This window comes from Suncus etruscus, chromosome 14 (assembly GCF_024139225.1).
Source record: "Suncus etruscus isolate mSunEtr1 chromosome 14, mSunEtr1.pri.cur, whole genome shotgun sequence".
In the NCBI taxonomy this organism is placed as follows: Eukaryota; Metazoa; Chordata; class Mammalia; order Eulipotyphla; family Soricidae; genus Suncus; species Suncus etruscus.
The window spans coordinates 48,150,584-48,167,725 of NC_064861.1; the positions used below are offsets into that span (position 1 = coordinate 48,150,584).

General features: G+C 40.9%; 1 protein-coding gene and 1 non-coding gene across 3 annotated transcripts in view; both read left to right on the forward strand.

The window, feature by feature from the left end:
* FTO (FTO alpha-ketoglutarate dependent dioxygenase) overlaps nt 1-17,142 on the forward strand; it is a 428,549-nt gene that overhangs the window by 230,855 nt on the left and 180,552 nt on the right. The gene's annotated exons all lie outside the window — the stretch shown is intronic.
* Nucleotides 7,450-7,554, forward strand: LOC126029282 (U6 spliceosomal RNA). The gene has a single exon (XR_007502908.1). It is a non-coding gene; the product is annotated as a U6 spliceosomal RNA (small nuclear RNA).

The following is a 17,142-nucleotide window of genomic DNA, read 5'->3' on the forward strand; positions in this document are numbered from 1 at the left end:
TCCTCCTTTGGGGTCCTTGGCTTGCCAGGGATCAAATGAGGGGATCAAGCTGGGCTAGGACACTTCTAAGTCAAGTTCCTTATCTCTGTACTGTCTTTCCAGTCCTATACTTCTTTTGACCGAAGCTACGCATTAGAGGGCACAGTGAGCATATGTGAGAATTCCTGTCTGGTTTTTCACCTTTTGTTTTGACAAATGTCAGTGTTCCTTGCTTACCATGGTAAAAAAGACTCATCATTTCAGACTCTAGCTGATTCCCAGAATATGGAGATCGGCAGCATGCTGAAAACCAGGAAATGTCTTGCAGAATCCTGTATAGTTGTTTGTGTGCCAAGGCAAGAAGTGGATATTTCTACATGCAGGACGGTCTATTCTGCCCTTTTCCTAAGCAGTGCTGGGATTCATTATGATCCATGATCCAGCTGAAATTTACTACCATCTTCTTAGTTTAGTATATTACAAAGTTCTAACCTTTCAGGGCAGCTTTCGCTTTGAGGTCAGAAGAATAAAATCCAGCTTAAAGAAAGGAGTGTTAGTGGAAGTGCTAAGAGCTCCTTCCACTGAATTGTGCCTTGAATTGGCCCAGATTTTAAACTGCTTTGGTTCTATAGGGCTTATAATTATTTGAGCGCCAGGGTTTCTTGTGTGTGTGTGTGTGTGTGTGTGTGTGTGTGTGTGTGTGTGTGTGTGTGTGTATAGAGGGGTTATCCTTGATGGAGGAGCAAAAGGTGCTGGTGTGTTTCTTTCTTGCCCCATCTATTTTGGCTCTTCTCATTTCAGCCTAAGAGTGAATTGTGTGGTCTTTTATAATGCAGAGATTAGTGCTGCCATTTTAAAGTCACTTTTTTGGTGATCTCTCTTAGGAGCTGACTCTTTGCAAAAGAAACACTTCTGTCTTGTTAGAATGACAGTGATTACCCCACAGTTTGGATCAACTCCAAGTGGCTTTGTTCCCTGGAAAACGAACTTGATTTGATGAATAAAAGTTTGGTGTATTTGATGAGTCAGAGGGCAGGAAATGTCCTTGTTTCTGATGAAGCTCTAGAGTCAGACACATTGAACATCGGGGATAAAATAAACCTTAATCTCCGAAGGAAAAACCCTGGAGCATGAAACTGTTCCCACTAGAAATGCTGTAAATCTTGCAAACCATGTAGGTTTTCTGTTTGGGGCAACTTCAAAGCCCAGTGACTTTAGAGATTAAAGTGTGTTTGACAAGCAAAACTTTCCCGGCACCCCTCTCTGTATGTGATTTGGCCAGTCTCCTGCCTTTGTTTCCCCTGGGTATGACTTCCTTTCTTCCTGAGAAGTGGGAAGATTCAACTCCTCAAAGCCGGACCCGGCTGCCACAGTTTGTTCATGAAAAGGCTCTTGTTGGCCCAGAGTGGCTTTGCAGTGCTTCCAGCATTGTCCTGCCACAGTGGTGGACAGCACCTTCTCTCAGCCACTGCCCAGGGGCTGTCTTTTCTGTGGAAGAGTTTAAGAGCCTTTGCTGACTCTAGGAAGATCAAACAAAGGAAGACAATGCTTTCCCTTAGCCTGGACAAAGAAGCTAGTCTTTTACCTTAGAATTTTTTTCTTTCTCTTTCTCAAACCATCTTCTCTGTTGTTTCAGAAGCATGGTTTGTTTTTGCTATTTTTAACTGTTTGGGATTCCTTTTCAGATTTGAAGACTTGACTGTTCTGTTCAAATAATGAAAAATTCTTTTCAGATAAATTAAGCTATTATGAACTGAGTAACACCCCTCACCATACCCCCTCCCCCAGCACACATCAGTAACATCCCTTCTTTTTTTTGAAAGTCAATCCTGTTAAGACTTTGCTTTGTGGAAAGTGGAATCTTAAAGGAGCTGTGCTGTCTCTAATGTCAACCAGGCCAGCCTTCTGACAAGCTCCTGTAAGAACTGGCCTTTTCCTGCTTCTGGGAATGGTCAGAGAGCAGAGGAGGACAGATTGGGAAGGCAAAGGGCCTTCAGGGTAAACCCCACAGCGTAAAATCTCATTACTGGGAAAATGCTTTGTGTTTAAGGCTAGGTATTCCCAAGTGGAAGGATCGTGATGGTGAATGGTTTAGGGGACTCACTAAAATATCTTAAATTGTCTCAGTTAAACATGTAGCATCCTTAGAGGTCAGACAGAGCTGAAACTTGAACAGCTGTACAACAAGCATCTGAGATTGTTTTTAATTGTGTCCCCTTTCTCTAACAGCAGTAATTCTTGTTTATATTGTCAAGAGCCTTACCACCGAGCACAAGCACACCATACTTGAAGGTCAAATGCTTAACCCTTCTGCATGGTTACAATGAAAATGGACCCTTTTGTTTTCATTAATGTATACCCTAGCCGCATATACAGGGAGAATGGGGGCCTCAGGCGTTCACCAAGCTGAAGTAACTTATTGTCAGAGTGCCACAAAGGGAGCATATTTTTGTTTCCATACAACAGTTGCTTAGCCTTTGCCTGTGCACCCAACCACGAGGCACTATTCCCATTTATCAATAGGCAGAAATTTGGGGTACCATTTTGTTCCTTTGACCTGTGTTTCTTTTTACTGACCCGACCAAATTGCTTAAAATTTCTCCCTTTCTACTGTCAGTGTTTAAAGCTGCTTAATGTCTCTGAAGTGATGCCCCCCTCTCCCCACACTTTTCCTTTTAACGCTTTGCATTCCGGTTTACCCCAGCACCTGTTACTGTAGCAAACCATGAAATCACAAATGTTATGCAGCTCCTAGTGGCCTGTAATATTTTATTAAATATAAATAGAGCACTCCCCAGCCCTGGGGCGGCATCCAAATGAAGGTGAGAAGGCAGATGTGCATGTATTCAGAGACACATGCATGCATTTGTGTGTGTGGTTCTATCAAAACCCATCAGAGGCTATCAGTCTAGTTTACTTGTCTGGCAGGAAGTGTTTTTTTTTCTTTCCGTTCCTTAAGAGTTAAACCAACGCCCAAAGGGGCCAGTTCAGCAAACATTAAATATGAGCCTGGAACATGAAGGCTTCTTTGTTAGTGAAACAAAAATACCGCAGCAGGTGGGAGACTTGAACACCGGTGGGGGAAGGAGGTGCAGTTGTTCCCCATTTTTCTCATCCTTTCAGAGTACCCATTGTCTAAACCCCAAAGTTAAAGTCTTCCTGCTCAGTCTCACGGAGACAATTTCAGCATGAAAGGACCGTGCCCATCACTGGTTTTTTACAACAGTTTAATCTTTAGGTTCGGAATGTAGAACCGCTAAACAAGGCAGAAAAGGTAATTATCTTTCTAAGATGAGCCAATAATATCTGCTTATCAAAGCATAAAACTGTTCTGAATGTGGCAAGTTAGAGTTAATTAGGAGTTCATGCCAACAGCCGTGGTAGCTCGCGGGTTTTAGATTGTATTGCTGAAGACAGAAGTGTAAATTTTGTTGCTCTTGTGTGCACAGAGCAGCCTGGTGATGGCCACCTTCCCTTCTCAGAGTTTAGCTTCAGCTAACCCTGCATGCTCCACGTCTATTGATAGCAAGGTGTTTTGTGCATGGCGTATAGCTTTTCGCATAGGCATCCAAGACGGGGTTGAAACACTTGCTTCCTTTCACCTGCCAATGAATGAAATGTAGTTTTTTATTCCAGACCCCAAAGCACTCTCAGTAGGAGACATTAAAGGATGAGTTCCAGGGCAAAGGCAGACCTCTGAAAAATTCCTTTTATTGCTCAAGATGAAGGTACCAAATCGCCCATTCACGAGCCAAATCTCTGTCTTCTCCTTGCGCCATCCTAATAGTTTCTTTTTTCAAAGTCACAGTTAGAATGATTTCAGAATGAAGGTAGTGCTGTGGTAGTTTCCATTGATAAATTTCTGCAAAGACTAGAGTTGAAAACTTTACCCCCCCCCTAAGCTTCAGGCACAAGTGCTTAAATGTGAAGCTACTCCGTGACTCATGCTCTCATGCTCTTGTGCACATTGGCTCTATTCCTAACTGGGAAGGATCTGTGTTTGGTGCCTAAGCCTTTGGTGCCAAACGTCATGATGATCAGGGGCACTACATATTTGAACAAAGTAGTTTTTGCCTCAATCTCAAGAATTTGTGAAGCGGCGTTTGCCTTGCAAGCAGCCGATCCAGGACCAAAGGTGGTTGGTTCGAATCCTGGTGTCCCATATGGTCCCCCATGCCTGCCAGGAGCTATTTCTGAGCAGACAGCCAGGAGTAACCCCTGAGCACTGCTGGGTGTGACCCAAAAACAAAAACAAAAACAAAAGAATTAGTGCATCATACTAGCATACGGAAGTTAGTATTCTCATCTGATAGTCATATTTCTGTCCTATGTGACATTCATAAATGTGAGAGATGGTAAGGGGAAAAGAGATGGTAGGGAAAACCCTAAGTGATATTGTTTTAAACCTTGATTTTTGGGACAGTTGGGATTGGAAGGTTCTGAGATGTCTGCAGTGAATCTGACTCAAGAAACATTTTGGGGGCTAGGAAGGTGGCACTAGAGGTAAGGTGTCTGCCTTGCAAGCGCTAGCCAAGTAAGGACCTCGGTTCCATCCCCCGGCGTCCCATATGGTCCCCCGAGCCAGGAGCGATTTCTGAGCACATAGTCAGGAGTAACCCCTGAGCGCCAAACGGGTGTGGCCCAAAAACTAAAAAAAACAAAACAAACAAACAAACAAAAAAAAAAAAACAGGGCCCAGAGAGATAGCACAGCGGCATTTGCCTTGCAAGCAGCCGATCCAGGACCAAAGGTGGTTGGTTCGAATCCCGGTGTCCCATATGGTCCCCTGTGCCTGCCAGGAGCTATTTCTGAGCAGACAGTCAGGAGTAACCCCTGAGCAACGCTTGGCCCAAAAACCAAAAAAAAAACACACATTTTGATGGGGCCTGAGTGATAGCGCAGCAGTAGGGCATTTGCCTTGCACATGGCTGATCCAGGTTTGACATGGGTTCGATCCCCAGCATCCCATGTGGTCTCCCAAGCTAGGAGCTATTTCTGAGTGCATAGCCAGGAGTAACCCCTGAGCATCACTGGGTGTGGGCCGCCCCAAATAAAAACCATTTTGAGAACTCAGAATCTTGCCTTCTATTTTGCAGTTTACAAGCTTCTCTCTGCCTCCGCTATGTCCATGTATCCAAGAGGGGTGGACAATTGAGACCGCTGACTCCAGATAGCTCTTTCCAATAAGTATATCCCATCTCTGAACTCCTGTTTGCTATTGAAATGATGTAAAGAGCTCAGCATCACTTACTGTCCAGTTCTGCCCTCTTTGGCAATAAGATCCTGGAGCATGTTTTATAAACACTAGGAATCCAAGTTTGTTAAGGATACTAACCCTAACCTTGAAAGGTTTTTGGAAGAATGCACTGAGATGATGTATCCCTGCCTCATTAAAATGATCCTTATATTATTATTATTATTATTATATATTAGTCTCCTAAACTTAGTGGGTAAGAGGGCAGAACTTCCTGGGTTTGAAACCTGGCCCTACCACTTACATACCATCTGTGGTCTGAGGCAGATTGCTTAATATATTTGTGCCTTGATTTTCCTCATCTATGAATTCGGATAATAATAAAAACCTATCACACCAAATTTATTCCAAGGATTTAGTGAAAAGTGAAGTGGACAAGGTTTGACACATGATAATGCTCTTTGGGGAGAGATTTTACTATTATTGATAATAAGTATTTAAGATTGTAATGTACCTACTGAAAATTTTTTGTTAATCGTTGTTTGTTTTCTTTTTATTCCATAACTAGTAATGCTCAGGGGTTACTTCTGACTCTGTATTCAGGAATAATTTATTGTGGTGCTCAGGAGATCATCTGGGGTACCAGGAATCGAACCCAGTTCTGTGTACCAGGGCATTAGTACATTAGCCACTGTACTTTCTCTCTGGCCCCAAAGAACATATTTTTAATAGCTGGTGACTCTACCCAAATTACTGACTAATTGGCACTTAAATGAATCTATATGAAAAACGTTGTCTCAAAACTATGTATATGTGTATCTGCTAATGGTGTCTTCAGTCTCTCTGTATGTCTCCTCTGTGTAGGTCTGTACTAAACTGCAAGTATGCTGACATTGAAGGTTTTGTAGACAGTTTTGTTTACAGAGTGGCCTAGGCAGGGACAGCATTTGTCTTAGGTAGATACTATCTAAGGACAGTGCAGCAACTCTGCCCATGTGATTTTCCCAGAATTATCTTTCCCTACCAGATTGTTCCTTCATTTAGAGTTTTAATAGTCACATTGTCAATAATGTGAGCTGCCTCTGGAATTCCAAGAAGAACAAGATTTTTGGAGGGTGAACAGATGTATGTGGTGAAATGTATTAATTACACCTTTGTCCATACAGGTTTGTATGTTAGTTTTCATTACCTTAGAACTAAAGAGCTAATGGGGCTTAGCAGATCTGTATTAAATGAGAGCATTAAGGTCATGATTGATCATAGATGGGCTTTCTCATGGAGTAACTATTTTAGAGATGATTTTTTATAAACCAGAATATCCTAAGACCTTAAGTGACCACAGCTTCTATTTTATGTAATCTTTGTAATCTGTTTTGTATGTTGTATGTATGTATATACTACATGTGAGCACCTAGTAGCCAGATATTGAGACATTATGGATGTCCACCGAAATGCAGAGACTCAAATTAATGGACTTATTACTTGGGAATTTGTTTTTACCATATCCTGTTCCAAGTGGTTCATGTAAAATGTATTGGATATGGAGTTGGAACACATAATTTCGAACTTCAGTGCAATTTCTATATTAATATAGCTTATTTGGTTGAGTGGTACCTGAGATTTTTCTTGACAGTACCCTGGCTCATAACACTTCTGCTAGCTCACTCCCACGGTTTTTCTCACATTCCTTGCTTTCGTTGTGATGGTAAACCTAAAGGTAGCATTATATACCTGGTTTCTGTTCTGCTTTCAGTGCTTGTACCTTGAGCCACAGCATTCATCTAGGGCAATTCAGTCTCCATTGTGGTTGTTTCAGGCTCTCAGATGGCGGTGGCTGCTGAGTGTCACACACTTGGCTGTGTGCATGTGAGCATTTTAGTTACGGTGCTTGTACATGCCTGTCTGCAGTGTGGTGGGGGGCACACATCCCATTGCCACTCTGGGGTCCTAAACAGAGGACTCAGAATGAGTGACTGGGATGTGGGGCCTTCATGCTTGCATGGCAGACACTTTTCCTAGAGTTATCCTTGGATCCCCTATCTCAACTGTGTTTTTAAAAATGAGAACTAAAGGAGGCATTGTAGATAAAAGTATTCCATAAAGGCTAAGTCAGGCCTTATTTGCAGGCTTCATTCACTGGGGTCTGTTGGCCTGAGTCAGAGTTCTTTCTGTTACTTTCTAATGGTGTAAAATTTGGTAAATTGCTTAACCAAAAGGAAGACAATAATACCTTGATTTCATAGATGATATTTAGTGGATTGAATAATACAATCACAGTGCTTGCTTCAGCAGCATGTTTACAAAAACTTGAAAGGTTCAGAGATTTAGCACAGTCCCTGTGTGAAGATGACACACAAATTCATGAAGCATCCCATATTAAAATGATAAAATAGGGGCCAGAGTGGTTGTGTAGTGGTAGGACATTTGCCTTGCCCGTGACTGACCTATTTGATCCCCAGCATCCCATATGTTCCCCAAAGCTGGGAGCAATTTCTGAGCACATAACCAAGAGTAACCCCTGAGCATCACTGGATGTGGCCCAAAATAAAAAAAAAAAAAAAGAGAGAGATAAAAGTGAATCACCATGCAACTGCATCTGGCTGTAGTGAGGACTCAATAATGTTAACTGCTATATCATCCTGTCATTGTCATTTCCATTCCAAGGTATCTGTGCTAGAAATAGGATGTGGACAGAACTGAGTAGAAAGAGAAATATAGGTGTCTGTAGTACAAAAAACAGTGGAGCATTAGCAGCTTCACTGTGGTTTGTGGTGACTGGAGCACTAATTTAGCTAACTCTTGTTCACTGCTTTATCTGTGTACTGTTTTCAGGACCTTATGTCTGAAAATGAAATTCTGTCAACCCTCTAAAATATAAATGCTCTAAGTTTCCCGTGTACAGGTACAGAAACTGAGGTACAGGGAGGGTAAGTCATCATAACAGTAAGTCATCATAGTAACTCAATCTACTGAAGCAAGTAGAGTCCCATATCCCGAGTTCTTCCCATGCTATAATCGCTAAGGACATAAGAGGAGTTTCTTAACTCCCCGACCATAACTTTTCCCTTCCCCAAGACTTGGGAAACCAGCTTCATCAACTTTGCTTCAGTTGGAATTCTGATTTCATTTGAATTTCTGATGTCTCCAATTTGCAGCTTATTTATGTTGGTGTTTAAAGTGAAGAATGGAGGCCAGATAAATGGGTCAAAGTTCAGCCCTGGCACCATATGGCTTCCAGGCACTACTGGCCCAAGCACTGAACCACTATTGGCCCGACCACATCACTACCCTGAGCATCATCAGGATGACCACCCCCAACCCCATGCTTCAAATACCTATAACATTAGATAAAAGAGAAGCTGAAGCAATGGTACAGTGGGTAGGGTAAGGCACTGGCTTTGCACATAGCTGACTTGAGTTTGATCCCCAATACCACATATAGGCCTCAGTTTCTGCCTGGAGTGATCCCTGAGCACTAGAGCCAGGAGTAAGCCCTGAGCACTGCTGGGTATGCTCCAAACTCACCTCTCCCAAAGAGAAAAGGGCTGGAGAGACAGTACAGTGGATAAGGGACTTGCTTTGCACATAGCTGACCTGAGTTTGATCTCCAGCACTATATATGATCCCCTGAATCCCACCAGGAGTGATTCCTGAGTGCAGATCCCTGAGTGCCTCCGGTTGTAGCTCTAAAACTAAAAAAATAGGAAATAAAAATAAATAAATGCAGAATGGTGTGTGTGTGGGGGGTGGGGGGGTGTTATCCAATGCTTCAAATCTAGAAAATTTGTTTTTTTCATTCGCTTTTATCTCATACCCATCTACTAGGTGTCTAATATGCATTTCCAAATCTCTAAATCTAAACTAAGCTCTTCTGTCATTGTTTACGCTTTCTGTGCCTCAGTTTCCTTCTTTAAGAGAGAAATGCAGCTTAGTTGGCAGTGGTGGGTTAAATGAGCTCATGCTGGTAGAACATTTGTGTTGCTTGGCACTTAGTAAGCACTAAATAAATGCGCCTCGTGTGGTGATTGCAACTGTGAGAGGAGCAGCGTGTGAGAGGCCTGGGATCAATGGAAGGGTCTCAGCTGGGCACTCTGGCTTCACTCTCCCGAGCAGTTGCAATTTCCACCAGGGCTTTGGTTTGGATGTTACTGAAAGAGGGGGTGAACAGAAGGGGGGAAGCAGATATATACAAAGGAGTGAATTATAACAAAGAGCCTTTTCTGCTTCAGTTCTTGTGTAGAAAACATATGTTCAGTGATGCAGGCAGCAGTTGGGTTAAAGACACACTGTAGGGCAGCAGACAAAAGGCCTGCTCTCTTCCTGCATTCACAATGTTTCCAAACATATTCACTTGTCTCACTTGTTAGGGACTGAGCTGTCAGCTGGATCCTCTTGCAAGTGTGATTTCTTTTTCCCCCTGTTCCCTTTCAAAGCACCTCACCCTCACCCTTTTCCCCTCTCCCACAATGTTTTACACTTCATATAATCCAGTGTGCATGACAGACTACTTCAGCCTTTGTGTGGTGGCTGGGGGAAGGGGGGAGATGATCTGATGTAGATCTTGGGTAACTTTTCACTTGCCCAAGGATCAGAAGGTGCTAAAGCTACTAGGCCAAACATCATCAGTGGCTCAGTTATTTAGTGCTGGGTATAGCTGGCCAGTTCTTTGGCCTTCATTTAAAAGCCGGGGCAAAGTTTACATCAGAGCAGGAGAGGTTCTTAGAAATGGCAGGTGGGAACTGGGGTATGTATATATGGTGGCGGGGGTGGGAGAATTATTGCTTTTATCGGTAGAGGGAATGGTTTTTGATGAAAAGATAAAAAAAGATAAGGCACTACAAAAGTAATTGGAGAAAAGTCAGCTGTCATTCTAGTATTCATTATGTGAATTTGTACATATGTCTTGACTTAATCTAGATTCAGAGAGTATTACTCTTTGCCATAACTGTAGTTTAAACTGGGGCTTCTTTTTTTTTTTAATCAAAGGTTTTGTAGCTATAGTAAGTTGATTTCCATGACAGAGACTTTAGAATAATATTTTTATCTTTATAATATATAATGCACATATATGCACATAACGAATACTATAAATGAAATAATACTTTATTATGTTTGTGACATGACAGTATTTTACACAGCATTTAATTTATCAAAGTTTTTCATGGCAATGAATAGTGAGCTAGAAATGTGAGAAATTTGCATGCAATGTTTCTGTGCTGGTGTGTGTTGCCTTGGGCACGTCACCTTCCCAGTCATAGTTTTTGTGCTCACAAAATGGGAACTGCATCATCATCAGACCTTGCAATGTCTGTCCAAATGAAACAAGATAAATGTTGATGAGGTCATGGTCAGTGAAAATACTTGTTTTCCTTGTAGAGTTCTTGTGTCATCATTGCCATGTTATTGAGTCACTTTTATTTTTTTTTATTTTCTTCTTAGAGTCTTTGCCAGACTCTCTGTTTTATGATATTATTTTATTAGTTGAGTTGCTCATCCTGGAAAGCACCAGGATATTCAAAGAAAGGAGAGACATTTGGAGGTAGGGAATTTCCCATGGTTTAGGACTCTACTGGTTTATTAACTCATTTCAAAGGCTACTGAGTCCTGCTAATGACTAGGCAGTTAGATGGAATTTCCCATATATAGTGTCTTCCGGTATAAGGAAAATTTCAATAGCTAAACAACCTCAGACATAAAGCATTCTAGAAATAACATCTAATGAAGAATGCCAGTGAAGATATCCCTAATAGTATATTCCTGAACTGACAAAGGAAACTACAGGTGCTATTAATAGTTTTAGGTGCTGTCATTTGAAAATCCTTGAAAGGTGGAAGATTGTGTGTGTGTGTGCGTGCATGCGCGCATGCGTGCGTGTGTGCGCGCGCACGTGTGTGTGTGTGTGTGTGTGTGTGTGTGTGTTTCTATATAGTTCTCAAACTGAAAATTCTAGTCTGCAGAGATATTAGTAGTGGACAAAGCAAGTAGACTATGAGAGGTGTTAAGCCTATGGTGGCACTTTTTCTTTTGCCTAGAATGGTGTCACCCAGAGTCAACTATAGAACAACTGGAAAATGGATATTCATTACCACATCAAATAGATTTAGTTCAGAGTGATAGGACAGGGAGGTGAGGGTAATAAGCATGTTTGTAAGGCTTTGCCCCTTAGAGTTCAGATTTCATTTTTTTTTTTTTAAGAAAGTTAATGCTTCAGAAGTTAGAATGATTCCTGGGCTCTCTTGGGAAGAATAACTATGCTGTTTCTTTCACCTCTCCATGAATCAATTGTATTATATAGACTACATGGAATAGTTACTATGAGTAAATGCAACTGAAACAATAGAATCTGTTTGACTACTTGGAAAACAGGGAGAAAAAGAACAATGGTTTTGTAAATGCTATAAAGGTCAAAAAAAAAAAAAAGCTTTCAGTAAGTATGCAGAATCTAGAAATCAAATCCCATTTCCTATAATAAGAAGCCCGTTGTTTTAGCTGCGGTAGTTAATGTACTGTATGTGAAAGATTTAAGACTAGTTGGAAAGCTTTGCTTCTGTTTTATTAGGCTGCTATTGAAAAGCCAGCAGCATAACTTCGACTAGGTGCTTTGAGATTTCTTAATGGGCTGTCAGGGGCAAGACACCAGGGCTGTACTATACTAGCTCTTTCCTGTACATTAAAACAACAGGGGCCAAACGATCACATACAGAAGTATGAATTACTTGATGCTTTCTCTGTTCCATATGGCCAGCCATGTCTTTGGCAATTAATCATGTACAAAATCAGTCGAGTGCTCTCTGAAGCATTGAAGTCAACGTTTAGTTGTACCTGTGCCAATGGGGGCAGTGGGGTTGCAAGCATAAAATAGCAGGATGAGGGGCTGCTGGCGCCAAGGCCCAAGCAGCTGGGTTCTATAAACAACACTTTCCCACCTTTTGTCCTTCCCCCCCCCCTTCTTTGCCTCTCTCTTTTTCTTTTCCTCCCTTTGTATTTCTTTTTCACTTTTCCTTTACAAATATATGGGTCATTCTTCAGGAACATCTGAAATACCAAAGTTGCCAAATGGAGCCCTGAGGTCCATCCCTGCTTCTCTGTCCTGGTACTTGAGGTTAAACTTTTGGAGCAGGACACTGTCCTTCCCTTAGCCTGGGCATTCCACTTGCACCACTCCCCTGCCCATGACTGTCCCTTGACTTTCCACAATACCAGGCTGTGAGTGAGTCATGTAGTGATGTCAATACTGGTCTGAGGAGAAAAATGGGAGGGATCACGGAAGGCATGTGTGTATTAATTATTCATATTCATGGCTGGTGCATTTTAGAATGGCAAAAAATACTATCCCTATTTTCAGTGATCTCTAATCCTAAATTAAAAAAAAATACGTATACAAGTAACAATCTCTAACACTTGTCCAGCCTTTTGTATGTGCTGGGCATTTTGCAGAGCACTTAAAGGGATTATCTTGTGTCATCCTCCTGAGAGCTTGAGGTGTCACTACATAGACTCCTTCACAGATGAGGAAGCTGATGAAAGAAACATTCCCTCTGGATTCTTTCCCCACCGACATTCTCAATTATTCTTGGTTAGCCCCTTTAGCTTAGCAGACGTGATGGAGAAATGCTGAAGTGTGTCTTACTGGTGCCATTTTGTGGTCTTATTTGGGGAGCTGCTGAGATGTTCCTTCAAGTGAAGTGGCTCTTTGAGAAGTACTGATCCAAGTCTATCTTTAGGTAGGAATAAAAGGCTTGCTTTGTTCACAGTCTCTTGGAGACTTCTACCTTTGTGCCTTCCTCTATGAACTGTGCAGCTTCTCCCCTGCACTCCTGGGTGAGGAGACTCTGGAAGGTGGGGGAGGGAGGGCAGGGTGAAGAAGACTGCAGCCTTAAGTAGCCCAGTAGACATAGCCCCCAGGGGTGATTCAGTGTTATCTTTTAGCCCAGGTCATCCAGGATGTGTTTTCTCAAATTCAGGAAACAGGGGAAAGAAAGTTTTAACATTGTGTAAACATTAGCACCCCCAAAATCCCTCTCCTGGAGAGAGAGATAAAGTAGGCAAAAGGGCTGAGAGGAATGTTTATTTGTTCTGCTGAACTGTGGATCCAAGCATGCTCGAAATCTTTGGTGGTGCCCAGTCCAGTTTAGAAAATGTGAAGGCATCACTCAGCATTGAGCTATAGAGGCCTCACAAAAGAGCCATCTTCAGCTGACAATCAGTAAATGAAGGAAGACCTGAGATCGACCTTTCTTTGATGGGACTAAGGCTATCTCAGTGGGTTCTGTGCCTTTCTTCCTTTTTTTTTTTTAAAGGGGGGGCTGGGGGAAGAAAGGAAGGAAAAAAAATGTTCCTGGACTTTTGAAGAGGGGAGCCCTGGTTGGGATTTTGACAGCCCCTGGCAATGTTGATGTGAGGAAATAGCTTTCCCAGCTGATAACATCTTAAACCAAGTTTCTTCACAAGTTGAACCTTTAGCCCTCATTATCACTCAGAGCATATCTTTGTAATTTGTGTGCAGAGAGAAAAGACAAACCCTAACATGAGGCAGCCATGTCTATAAAAGTGTTCGGAATGGCAATTTGCCTCATAATGACCATATTACTTTATTGGCAATGAAGAAGGCGGGGAGTTGGGAAGGTGGAATAAGAAGCAGTTCTTGCACCTTTTTCTATGTGCTTTTGAAATCAATAACCAAAACAGTAGCAGAATTCTTTCTTTTAAAACAATTACTTATTTTTAATAAACTAAGCAGAGGGATTACCAGTCATGTTTGTGGAAAACCTAGCATTTTATTAGACAAAGAGTTCTCTGATTTGTAAAAAAGAGTCTTAAGAAATCTGAGTTTTAGAGGTAGAAAGGTTAACCTCTCAGAAGCTGTCGTCAGCCCATATCAGAAAGAAACCAAAAGAATTAAAGACTTAAAAAAAAAAAGAATTAAAGACTTACATAGAATTCTTAATAAGGAGTAAATGCTGTAGGTTCTTTTCAGTCTTAGAGTGATTCCTTGTTTGCAAATGATACATGCTACAAGTTCTAGATAATTTCTTGTGGATTCATATGTGCTTCCTTGGAATATCCTAAAATCAGTAATTCAGTGTAAGAATATATCCAACAAGCACTAGCTCAGGGGCACATGCAGTGAATGCAGGATGTACAGGAGGCCTGGGTTCCATCGCTGACTGCCCATGGCCCCCTGAGGTCCACAAGTAATGAGTGATCCCTGAGCACAGAGCTGGGAGCAGCCCGTGAGTTATGCCAGACTTGTCCACTCTCCTCCCCTCAAAAAGGAGACTATATCCAACAAGTATTTGCTGAGTTGCTCAGTCTTAATTAAATAAATTTAGAAGTGAGATTTTTCTTAAAGAGAAGTGAAACAAAATCCTGAAATTCAAAGTTCCTTAGAGTTTTGGCTTCTCTTTTCTACCTCTAAACCTCTCCACTCTCTTTTTTTGTATATATATATATTTGCTTTGGTTTTATTCATAATGTTTTGAGTGAGGAGAAACTAAACACACTGGGGAATTCTTGGAAGTCCTTAGGATTCTGTGAACTGCCAGAGACCAAATAGTTCCTCTATTGAAATAGAGAAAGTGAGACTTCTTTGACTTATTAGGAGATATTCATAGACTAAGTGTGATCTGGTAAAACTAGGTATTTTTAGACTTTTATCCAAACAAGTATATTGTTTATCCAAACGAGTACATTGTCCTTCTAAGTTACATCTTAGGAATTATTTGTACTTATTTTTCTTGGTATTTTTGCTTACAAGTGATTTTTTTTTATTTTTTATTTTTTAGATTTTTTTCTTTTTCCTTAGAATTGATTTGGGGAACCGTTTTAATCAAACCAATTTGTTTCACATATTGTTAACTCCTGGTTTGACTATTCACCTTTTATTTTTTTTTTTTTTTGGTTTTTCGGGCCACACCCGTTTGATGCTCAGGGGTTACTCCTGGCTAAGCGCTCAGAAATTGCCCCTGGTTTGGGGGTACCATATGGGACACCGGGGGATCGAACCGTGGTCCTTCCTTGGCTTGCGCTTGCAAGGCAGACACCTTACCTCTAGTGCCACCTCGCCGGCCCTGACTATTCACCTTATTGAACAGTGTCTTGCTTGCTTCTTGATTTCATTTATTCAAAAAGCATCTAACTGAAATCTGCTTTCATGACACGGCACCATATGAGAATTTGGACAATATGAAGTGGGAATAAACAAGGAGTGCTCATCTGGACAGGGAAACATCTATTGAACAGAGAAGTGTGATAGAACATAGTATGATTTATGAGATGCTTGGTTGGCACATTAAAAGGAGTAGATCACTCTGACTAATTTATTAGTAGGTAGATATGATTCATGCAAAATTTCTCAGAGGCAATATTATTTAAGATATTTCTTGAAAAACAATTAATTATAGGTAAGTTGTATAACCAGGTACAAGGAAATCCATGGTATAGACCAAACATGGCTGTTCAGGGAACTGAAATATTAATTTTATATGAAATTGAAGATAGGAAAAGTAAAAATTTGGCCAATAGGACCTATATTGAGAAGGGTATATTTTTTTTTTGCCAGGCTGTAAAATATTGGCTTTCCAAAAGTATGTAATTTTAAAATTCCCCAAATACCAATAACTGAAGCATATTTGAACAGAACTATTCTAGTTTAGTGAGGTTTGTTGAAACTGGAGCTTCTTGTCTTAATTTTCTTACAATACTGTTAATAATAGTTTCTCATGGTCCTTACGTTTTTTGACCTGAGGTACTTGCTATAAATACCCAGGTTTCATAAAGACAATGTAGAACTGCTGCGTTAGGGCTGAGTTTATTTGAATCAATAAGAAGGTAAGGAATTTGGGCTTGTACTTTTGAGAGATTGTTCCTGTAGCAGGAAAATCAAAATTATGAAAGGGGTGAGATTCAATGCCATTTTATTTCATGATCTAGATGAGAGATTGGCCTGCACAGTTGACAGTAGAGTAGAGTTATGTTGAACAGGGAGAATTGACAAAACTTATTGTTTAGACATAGGTAGCCAGGAAGGGATGGGAAGAAGACTTGAAGGATTTCTGGGCATCTAGTTTGTATTGGTGGTGGCCTTGTCAGTTGCCATTCTAGGAGGAACCAATTGAAGAGGGAAGAGATTTAAAACAGTCTGTTCACATGTGGGCAAGTTAATATTGAGAGGCCATATTTGTTTGAGATCCATGTTTAAGAAGGAACAGCAGCTATTAGTTATGTAGGGGTAGTACTCAGCACTGTGACCTGCTGGAAGACAAAAGCATCACTGTCATTAGCCCTCGAGGAGGAGGTGATACCCACACCAAGAAGTAGAAGATGTAAGCAAGGCCGCAAGGATAGAGCTATGGGCTTGCAGTAGTTGAAAGCAACCAATGAGGAGTCCAAGAAAGACAGACCATGTGTTAGGTGCTGATCTTAGAGATGGGGATTGCATGTGAGAGGGAGGGCAAATAAAATTAGAATTGACTTTTCATTTGCTTGTTTAAAGTTTTTATTGATTTAAATTAATTTAATCAGATTTAAACAAATTCTGATTCTGGAATTCATGGTGATACAATAAAACTGTGTCAGGCACTTTTCTCCTCCACACTGTCCTGTTGTTCCTGTCTCTAACTTAACCCCCTTGTTCCCCCACCCTCCCAATAATCCAGGAACAAGCTTCCTACTAAAAACCAGTTCTCCTTCTCTTTGTTTCAATTGCCTTTGGGCATTTGTTATTTTCTTACATTTCTTTATATCCTACATATTCTGTATTTCTTTATATTCCACATAGTCTATATTCTCCACATATTTTCACATACATATCCCACATATTTATATTTCTTATATATGTCCCACATGTAATTTGTATTCTTTATAGCCTACATATTCTATATAGAATATCCCATATAGTCTCTATAGGATATCCCACATATTCTGTATTTTTTTATATTCTACATATGAGAGAGATCATTCTATGTCTG